Genomic DNA, 10895 nt, shown 5'->3' with positions numbered 1-10895 from the left:
TTGTCTTTTATGTTAAATACATAATGTTTCTGAAAATAGTATTACACAATAATTAATATTCTGCAATCCATTTTATTTTTAACATATTGTGACCAGCTCTCCAACTCTATAAATGTAGAAAAAAATAATTAGTGAGTATAAAATGCTCAATCATACGGATGTACTAAAGTCAGTGTAAAAAAAAAAAAATCCCCTGTAGTCCGACTGCCCCTTATCCCCTATTACAACTGCCTTTGCAACGAACATGTCTGGGTTCCCGTTACTCAGTCATGTCCCTGCCGGCAGCTGCGTGATTTCCTTCTGGGGATCCTGCACCTTCCTGTCAGGCATTGCACAGTTACTGTGGTCATTCTCATGCGTGACTCTCCTAACTAGCTACTTAACTCACTTGGAGAAAGTGCTTCTCCGTGTTACGGTAACAGAGTCACGGCAATGAGAGGTCAGACACAAGTCAGGTGCATCGCACACGGGTGATTGCCGTGTGTAAAATCCCAGCACAGACTCGTTGCCAGGAAGCCCACGGCCCACCCTTGTCTCCCTCACACTGGGCAATGTTTTCTCCAAAAAGTGTTCTGATGCAACTCAGAGGATCACAGGACCCTGCAGAGAGAAGAGACTGGAAATAGACCAAACAGCTCCCGAGTTGTTTGTGAGAATGCCGGCTCCTAGCGGCTGGCGTGGAGGAACGCTGTCTCTTCACAGCATTTATATAGTTGATGTTTCAACGTTGATGTTCCAGCCCAGGGCTCTAGCTGGAGATCCCTGAGACTTCTTCCTGAGGAATTTCAGAGAGGGGGGTGGTCCTACCAGGACATCTTCCTCATTTCTGTCACACAGCACGATTTCTTGATACCACTAGACATTATGATTTGTACCCTCAAAATGGCCCTGGGGTGATGTTTGCGGTAGGCACCATTCTCTATTTTCACTACTATTCAAGTTTTTTTTCCACTCTTTTTTTCTAATTTTCTCTGGTCATTTGAGTGGTTAAAAGGTATGTTTGAATTTATTTTATTCTAAGTTCTCCTTGAAGTCACTTCATGATTATGTTCTCGTCACTGGTTTTATCTCAGTTCTTGCTGAGAATTATTCTTTACTTCAGAAAGATTATCCTCTTTAAAGGAAGGGTTCTGATTTTTACCCTTTTCTCCTCATGCAACTAAATGATAGCAGCTCATAATATATATATATATTCTTAGGAGTACACTCTTGCTATCACTATTTTAAGCAAACTGTTACCTGTTAGATCTTTGAAGAGTTTTTTTTTATTAAGGTTTTTATTTTACCCTTTCTCATTCCTTCTTTGATGGTCTAACGTTCTTAAAGGAGACTTGAGTTTCTGACCTCTGTCATCTTCCTTCTGTCCGAAAAACTTATTTTAACATTCATTGGAAGTCAGGTCTCCCGGCAACAAATTCCCCAGTTTTTGTTTTTCTGAGAAATTCTTCATTCCTCTTTCCTTTTTGAAGAATAACATGCAGTACAGAATTCTAAGTGATGGGGTTTTTTTCTCTCAACACTTTAAATATTTCACCCCGTTCTTTTTTGCTTTCATGGTTTCTGAGGATAAGTCACATGCATTTATTACCTTTGATCCTCTACAGCTAAGGTGTTTTTCCCTCTACCTTCTTTAAAGATTTTTTTCTTCATCTTTGACTTTCTGTGGTTTGAAAATTATAGGACTAAGTGTAGGTTTTGGGGGCTTTGGGGCACCTATCCCGCTTGGTGTTTTCTGAGATTCCTAAACATGTGGTTTAGTGTCTGACATTAATTTGGGGAACTTCTCAGGCATTATTGCTGCAAATACTCCTTCTATTCCTTTCTCTCTTTCGGATATTCCCATTATATTTATGTTACAACCTTTGGAGTTGCCCCATAGTTCTGTCTTCTTTTCAGTCTTTGTTCTCTTTGCTTTTCGTTTCGGAAGCTTCCAATTAACTTATCCTCCAAACTAGAGACTCTTTGCTCAGCCGTGTCCACTCCACTCATAAGCCCATCAGAGGCATTCTTCATCTTCTTCATCTCTGGTGCAGTGTTTTTGATCTCCAGCCATTCTTTTTGGTTCTTTCCTACAATTTCCATCTCTGTGCTTACATCACTCATCTGTTCTTGCAAGCTGCCTCCTTTAGGCACCAGAGCCCTTAGCATATTAGTCACAGTTGTTTAAAATTCCCAGGCTGGTTACTCCAACGTCCTCCTTACGTCTGGTTCTGACGCTGGCTCTGCCTTTCCAACTTGTGTTTTTTGACTTCTGGTATCCCTCACAACTTGTTCTTGGTGCCCAGACATGATGTGCTGGGTAAAAGCGCGTGCCCTGAAGAGGCCCTTAGTGATGCGGCGGCAGGGCCGAGTGGGAGGGGAGGGCCTGTGAGCCGGTCTCAGCCCTGTAGTGAGCCTCAGCCTCTGACTGTGAACCTCACGGGTGTCTCTCAATCTTTTTCTCTCCCCGAACACAGAGGGGCTGGACTTGAAGGTTTCCCTCCCCCCCAGGTCAGTGACTCTCTGATGATGCCCCGGAGGTTATTCTCTGGGTGACTGGTTTACCCTGAGGGCAGCCCTTGTGAGGAGGAACAGAGAGCTCTGGCCTATTTCAAACTGGCTCCCCTTGCCCTCCCCCTGCCCGAAGCCAAAGGGGATTTTTTTTCTCCAATATTTACTGTGAGAATCTGGTTGAGCCCCTGAAGGGATCACTCACATAATTGTGCCCCTGTCCCCAGGACTGTGCCCCTGGCGTCTTTAACTCAGCCTTGCAGCTGGTCAGTCATAGGTCAGGTTCCCCTAGCCCACCACTGGCTCCTACAGCGTTTCCTCTCCTGCCCTGCTGCTGCAAGGGAGCTGTGACCCCTGTGCTCTGTCTTTCTGTCTCTTCAGTCTTGGGCCAGTAGTTTGCCCTGTGTCCCCCTGTTACAGTTCCTAGGAGAGCTGTTGATTCCGTCTGTTCAGCCGTTTGCTTGTTAGGACGCTCCAAGCTCCTCACAACCTGAAATCCACATCGTTTTATTTCCATTTGAATGATGCATTCCCAAGCATGCTTACATGGTGGTTGTAACACCATCAGAGTAAGAATGGACTAGCTGTTATTTCCTGGGATGGAAATACATTTAACAGTTGTGCATATGATTTCAACATAACTGCTAGCTACTCTCATTAGTTAGAGCAAGACTTTTAACTCCATTAAGCTATCTACATGCTTCTATCAAGTCAAGCAACTTCTTACATGATGGACACTTCATAACCCCATTATAGTATCTTCCAGGATAGCCCCCCTTTTTTTTAATCTCTGTAACTTTCTTATACTCTCTTTAAGAGACAGTATTTACAAAGACATTCCTAGAATTGATGAGAGAGAGCTTTAGCTGGAAGAAAAGAGTCCAGAGAAGGAACAGATATTGGAGACGACTCGGTACATTGAGAAGACAGAGGAATTAGTTACTAAAGGTGTAGGTACTCTACACATTCCTCATCGTTTACTGAATGAATAGTTGTAATAGATCTATTCCTCCCTGTGCAGGCACACTGTCCCTCCAAGGGTATCTGATATCTTTGTAACCAAGTACTTAAATGAGCACAGCTGCCCGGAAGTGGAAGTAGGAGAAAATGGGAAGATAACTCATTGTTCTAGAAATGCCAAGCAAAGAAAAACCCTGTGCAAGAGAACCTTGAAAATGGTTTCCTAAGAGGAAGGCCTGGAAGAAGACCTAGCCTAAGGTACATGTAGATCTATACCTGTAATTATTGTCCCATATCTTGTATTTATTCTTCCACAAGCATCTTTTTCTTAGAAATGGAAGTTGCTATATTTTCAAAAAATGTATGTGAATTTTCTGTTGCAGAAAAAATGAATAGGAAGGATTCCTAGATGAAATTTAGGAGAACATACTAAATGTGAATACAGTGTGGAATGGAAAATGGCACAATATCATGTGTGTAGAAAAAGATAATCTTTGATTCTTCTGCTTTTGATGAGGAACAGATCAGAGATCAAAGCTGACATCTGAAATTCATAGTTTTCATCCAGGCAGAAGATCGACAGACAAATACTAGTTTTTCAAAGAGGCGAATAATTTGGTTTAGGCTTTGTGAAGCTGGATTCATGTTTTACACATCCATCATACGTTAGGACACATGAGAGTCCGTATAGTGTCCTTACACTCATATTTTAAGTGGAACAATTCTAGGAAAATATAAATTAAGAAAATCACATTTCTATAGCCCATCAAAGGATACAAAACTTGTGCTAAATGTGAAAAGATTTGTAGAAATCAGCAGGGCAGGGAAGTAATGCCACCTAGCGCTCAAGGGCAAGGGCTTGGAGTGAAGCACACCTTGTCCGAATATTGCCTTTAGCTCACTAGTTGCATGATATTGGGGAAATAGTTTAAATGGGCCTCTCTAAAATAGGGGAACTCTATCTCATAGAAATGATTTGAAAGTTGAATGAGATAATACCCATAGATTACTTAGTGCAGCTCTGGCGCATTATGAGAACCCAGTCTATAATAGTATTATTCTAGCAAAGTAAAGAAATTGAGAGACTGAGCAGAGGAAATGTCACATGTAAATACTCAGAAGCATGAAACAGCCTAATAAATTCTGTGCAAATTAATTTTGGTACATAAAGAAGTGTGCTGGAAAATGTGGCTAGAGATGAATGTACCAAGCCAGATAATGAGTGATCTTCAGTTTTAAATACAGGAAATGAAAACTTCAGTGTGAAAAACACCCATAAATTGAAAGATTTTATGTTGAAGAATGCCTGATTGCTTTTGCATTTTTTTTGTGGCAATTATATGGAGGAGTATAATGAGTAAGGGTTTTTCTAGTTTAATTACTACTGCTTAGATAGAATGCAAGGATGGCTGACTTAGGGAGTCTGAAATGCAGGGAAATTTAAATGCATGTGGTTATGCCTGCATATGTCAGTATTTGGACTTGCATTACTGTATTCACAGTTAGCTTTGATTCAGGTTACCAAGAATCCCACAGGAGACAAATGTGGTTGGCCCTACATAGAGAGCATCACACTCTCTTTCTCTTGCACAAAGGAATACATACACCGACACACCCAGACCACCACTTCTCAGAGATTCTGGAGAGAAGGGAGCTATGCAGAGGTGACACGCTGATTGGCTGAATCCTTGGTTGCACATCTGTGGGTGAGACAGCATGTGACCTACAAGACAGCAGTGGCTATGGGGTTCAGAACGCACCATGATCAAGTGGGATTTATCTCTGGGGTGCAAAGATGGTTCAACACATTTATGCAAAGCAATAAATGTGATACACCACATTAAGTAGAATGAAAGATAAAAAATCTTATGATCTTGTCAATAGATGCAGAAAAAGCATTTGACAAAATACAACTTCCTTTCATGATCAAACAAATTGGGTATAAAGGGAACATGCTTCAACATAATAAAGACCATATACAACAAATCCACAACAAAAGCAAAAATCAATAAGTGGGACTATATCAAACTAAAAGGCAAAAGAAACAATCAACAGAATGAAAAATCAGTCTAGGGAATGGGAGAAAATATTTGGAAGCCATATATCTGATGAGGGATTAATATCTAATACACATGCAGACTCATACAACTCAATGACAACAAAAAAAACAGGCAATTCAATTAAAAAACAGGGGAACTGAATAGACATTTTTCCAGGGAAGGCATTCAAATAGCCAGCAAGTACATGAAAAGATGTACAACATCACTAGTTGTCAAGGAAATGCAAATTAAAATCACAATGAGGTAGCACCTTGTACCTGGTAGAATGACCATTATCAAAAAGATAAGAGATAACAAATGCTGGTGAGGATGTGGAGAAAAGGGAACCCCTGTACATTCTTGCTGAAAATGTGAATTATTGCAGCCACTATGAAAGAAAGGTATGGAGGCTCCTTAAAAATTTTTAAATAGAACTACTATATGATCCAGCAATCTCAATTCCTGGTATATATCCAAAGGAAATGATAAGAGGATGTCAAAGAGATATATCTAAACCTGCATGTTTATTACATCATTATATTCACAATAGCCAAAACATGGAAACAGCCTAAGTGCTTAAGTGTCTATCAATGGATACATGGATGAAGAAAACACAGAGAGAAAACATGTAGAGAAAATACACTACTTAATAAAATAAAAGATACATATACACATACACATATATATTTAATGGAATGTTACTCAGCCATGAGAAGAAAGAAACTGCCTTTTGTCACAACCTGGATGGACCTAGAGGAAATTATGCCAGGCAAACTAAGACAGAGGAAGATCTCATATGATCTCACCTGTACGTGGAATTTTAAAATAGCCAAACTCATTGAAACAGAGAGTAGCATGGTATTTACCAGGAGCTGGGGGTAGGGGAAATAGGGAGATATTGGTCAAGTGAACAAACTTCCAGGGGTAAGAGGAGTAAGTTCTGGAGATCTAATGCCCAGCGTTGTGATCACAGTGAACAATAATGCATCATATACTTGGAAATTGTTAAGAGAGTAGACCTTAAATGTTCTCATCACAAGAAAGTAATGTAATTATGGAACATGATGGAGGTGCTAGCTAAGGCTACAGTTGTAATCATTTTGCAACATGTAGGTGTATCAAATCAACATATATACCTTAAATTTATACAACAGTAATATGTCAGTTATATCTCAATAAAACTGGAAGAGAGAAACAATACAGGTGTAACAGAGCAGGGGGTACAAGGGACACAGGAGGTCGCCAAAGTAGACATATTGTTTACCAGCCTTGCCATTCAACTTGACACCAGAGAAACTGAATCTTGGGAGTGACATCGAAGCACCAAAGTAGGGACTATTACAGAACACACCCTACCTAACAAAGCCTGAAACCAAACCCTGATATGAGTCAGAGAAAAGCCAGTTGGCATCCTGACAAAAAGAGAAGCTTAGGGAATACTTGGCTAATATATCAGAATTGGCTAACAATTCTGTAACTGCATCTAAATTCAGAGCTTCAAAATTATAAAGCAAAAGCTAATAGCATTAAATGCAATATAAGAAAAACAACCATAGTTAGAAATTTAAAGCCTCTGATTCAATAATTGATAAAACAAGAAAAAAAAAAAAAAGATCCTGAAAATTTTTAACACCATATGCAAACAATATGATCTAATTTACATTTAAAGAACACCATAAAAACAACTGAAGACTACCTTCTCTTCACGTGTACATGGAATGCTCACCAAAGTAAAATAGATGCAGAGATTTAACAGTTCATCTCAGTAAAAATCATTCCTGGACTCTTATATTCCATGACCACAATAAGACATCTAGAAAATTCTCAACTATCTTAAAATTACGCAACACATTTAAAAACAAGCCATTCTTTAATACATGGCTGAGGTTAATTGGGACAATGCAAACACACCCCATAAAACCTAGAGAATGAAGCAAAAATAGTACTTACAAGAAAAAATTAAGTGTTCGTATTTTGAAAGAAGAGAGTAGCAATATAACTGATGTAAATGTGTGTGTTACAACACTAGAAAAAATAGCAAAGGAAACAAAATAGTGTATAGAAATAACAAAACTACAAGCAGAAATCAATACATAAATTGATTTTGCACATTGTATACAATGTCACACAGGTAGATATAAACAAAAGAAATGAGGAGTAAACAGTAGGCGAACAGACAAAACAGACAAAAAACATAAAGAAAATTAATACAATCAAATGCTGTCTCTTATAAAGGATTAAAATTCAGGGGGCTGATACCTTGGTAAATGCATAAATCAACTTGTTTTGATTTATGTGAATTAATCAGTTTTGCTCTGGCCCTTAGGCATAGGAGGTGAAAAGTTTTGATACGACTCTAGCCAACACACACCCCCTTTCCATTTTCTTTGCTGAGATGACAGATTTTTTCCCCTATAACTTTATCCCAAAGTCTAAATAGAATTTTAAGGACTGCTATTTCTTGGTGCAATTGCTCTCTACCCACTCTAGCTCCTCTCCTTAGGAAATTTCTAGTATCAGCTAAACATAGGGCGTCAATGTGGTGGAGACTCAGGATTTTGAACGGTTTTCTCAAACAGCACTTGAGATGATAGGAGGTCACATAGGTTTTTTCCAGGCATTTTTCCTTACATTAAAAATTCTCATTCCCACCTGGCTTATATCCCAGTCAGCTTATATCATTATAACAATGAAGCCTTGCAAATTCTGGAACACTGATCGTTTAGTAGATTAAGGGCCTCGTAAGTCACTTTATACCTCTTCAATGGCCCGAATCATCCATCGTTTGGCCACTGAGAGTCAGGAAAAGGGCATATTTCCTTTTCATTTCTTTGGTCCATCTTTTAAAATTCCAACTGCACAGGATGGATTTGGGGGCAAATCCATCTGACTTACCTTTATTTATGTGGATCAGACAGTAATGTATGTGTTTTCTTCACATGTACATGGAATGTTCACCAAGGTAAAATAGATGCAGGGACTTACAGATAGTCTGACTAAAATTCATGTCCAGAATCTTAAATTGTATTTCATGACCTTAGAGTATATTGCATGAGAACCGACAGGATGTCACTCGACATAAGTTAGTTTCTAGTAAAAGGAAAAGACAATATTCTCGATTGTCGACGTATATGTCACATGTCCTTTGTCTCCTGGCCTCTGGCTTGGAGACCCTCAGGCCTCCCTAATGTCCCTCTACCCTTTATTATAAGATTGCTCAATTCACCCACATATGCAGCTCTGAAGTCTGTATTAAAGAATTGTGAAAAACCACTGGCTTTTGTGACACCCATGCCAGATCCTCCATGATGTTCTCTGACTTATTCCTATATATTCAGGTAATTGTCAAATCCAGACTGTGACTCTGTCCTCCCCAACCTAGTGAGAATTAACCCAAACAGTCTTCTTCTCCCTTCAGATGACCTTAGGCATCCACCAAAGGGAGCTGGTCTTTGGGGACCCTTTTTCATTTCATAGTCATGGATCAGATGGAGGTGATCACAATCCTATACACTACTGGTTCCATTTATGTGACATTTCAGGGTTGCAATTCTCCAAATAGTATCCATTGTACTACATAGAAAAAAGATTTGTAGAAAAGATGTTGATTAAGCCCTCAGCCCTTCTAGAAACTCAGTGCTCTTCCAAAATTGCGAAGGATTCATTGTCGTGATGACGTGAACCCATTCATCACTTGTGTCTGTCTGTCTGTGAAAAATTCTAAGAGGCAACAACAATCATGAAATTGCCTCAGTGAAGTAATGGACCCTACTTATAGGCAGGAGGACAGTACTGCACAATCCATTTTCAAATACTCTAGGAAGCACGTATATGTAAATAATGAGTTTATGCCGGACTGTGTCAACTGGTAATAACTATGTAAATGTATCACATGCTATTGAAACTGCAAGCAACTTCCAGAGACAATCTTCCTCCATCCAGGAGGTCCACTAAGATACCAGCAGAGATGGTTCGGCTACCAAGACCTCCTGCCACTGCCAGTCTGTGGCAGGAAAGGCGGGAGATGTGCCTAGGTTTTTCACTTCCCCCCTTTTGATAGTTGAATCTTGCTTAAGGGCCTTTGGTGTCTACTACCCCATATTAAAATCTGCTGGATTAGAAAGTTCAAATGTTGTAACGCCTTTCAGACATTTGTAAAACAAAAAAATTAAATGATAATATAGGCCTGATGTTTCACTGTGCTAAGATGTTTACTGTTTTCAAGCAAGAAAACTGTTTGGTTTTTCTGGCTAAGGAAGTAGAAAGCTAAGGACGTTGGTGGGAGGAGTCTCAGAATTGCTTCATAACTTTTTGTCTCTGAGGACTGGCACAGTATGAGTTAGTCAGCTAGTCAAGTTACTCAGTGACTCTTCCTGCTTCTCTATCTTATCCTTGCAAATACTTCATTTCTTAGCATCTCAGGAGGGTGCAGCTTCTTGCAGTTCAGCTGAGAGTTTAACTGATTTATCTTCCTATGCAAACAAGAGAAATATTGATTGCTGTGTTTCTGGAGAAAATCTCAAGATCTGGGCTACTGTGGAGAATTTTCAGTGAGGTAAGTCCAGTCAGGATTTCTGTAGAAGGATCTTGTTGATATCCACAAGATCATAGGAGGAGAATTAGTTTCTGAGTCTTTGGAGTAGGGATGAGAGGAGTAAGGCTGGTTATCAACTGTATTCAGTAAAGGAAAAACCACAGTAGCTTCAGTCTAATTCTTCACTTAGCCAATAGAAGTCTTTCATTTCATCACAACTGAAGTGTGATAAAGCATTCGTTCCACAGAATGTGAAAAATGTATTCTATTACAGATTTTAAAATAGATTCTTCTGGTGTTTATAGCATAAGGTAATATTTAGAAGAAAGCTTTAGTTTTCTTACCAGAAAGTGCACAGGAAATTGAATGGCTGTGGTGGGAGTCCGGCTTAAAGACAAGTTAGTGTTATCAAAAGTTAGTGTGTAAAAATATTAAGTAAAAAACACATTTTTTATAAAACTGTATTATATAGTATTATCCCAGTTTTACAAAGCAGGAGAACAAACACACAAACGAAATAGAACATTTCTCAGTTTCACAAACAGAGGGTTACTCAAATACATGGAGTCTTCGTATTTGCATACATGGTTTAGCTCCTGGATCCACCAGGCATTAGAGGCAGGTTTTCAGTTCTTCTGGGACTAACTCCCCACTTTTCTCAAGACCAGAGGTAGTCTTTGGTGGTAAGAATGTGTAGGCAATAAGGAAGTGGAGACAATTAAATCTGAACCTACCTTTTGGAATGCTTTAGTCCTTCTGTAGAGCCTGGTACCTACACATTTCATGTGCTTTTCAGAGGCACATAAAATTTTAAATATTGGTTTCAGAATTCTTTACATGTTACATCAAGCCTTTTATTTAAGCCTAATCGC

This window comes from Manis pentadactyla, chromosome 19 (genome assembly GCF_030020395.1).
Source record: "Manis pentadactyla isolate mManPen7 chromosome 19, mManPen7.hap1, whole genome shotgun sequence".
Classification (NCBI taxonomy): domain Eukaryota; kingdom Metazoa; phylum Chordata; class Mammalia; order Pholidota; family Manidae; genus Manis; species Manis pentadactyla.
Note: the sequence above shows the minus strand (reverse complement) of the source record.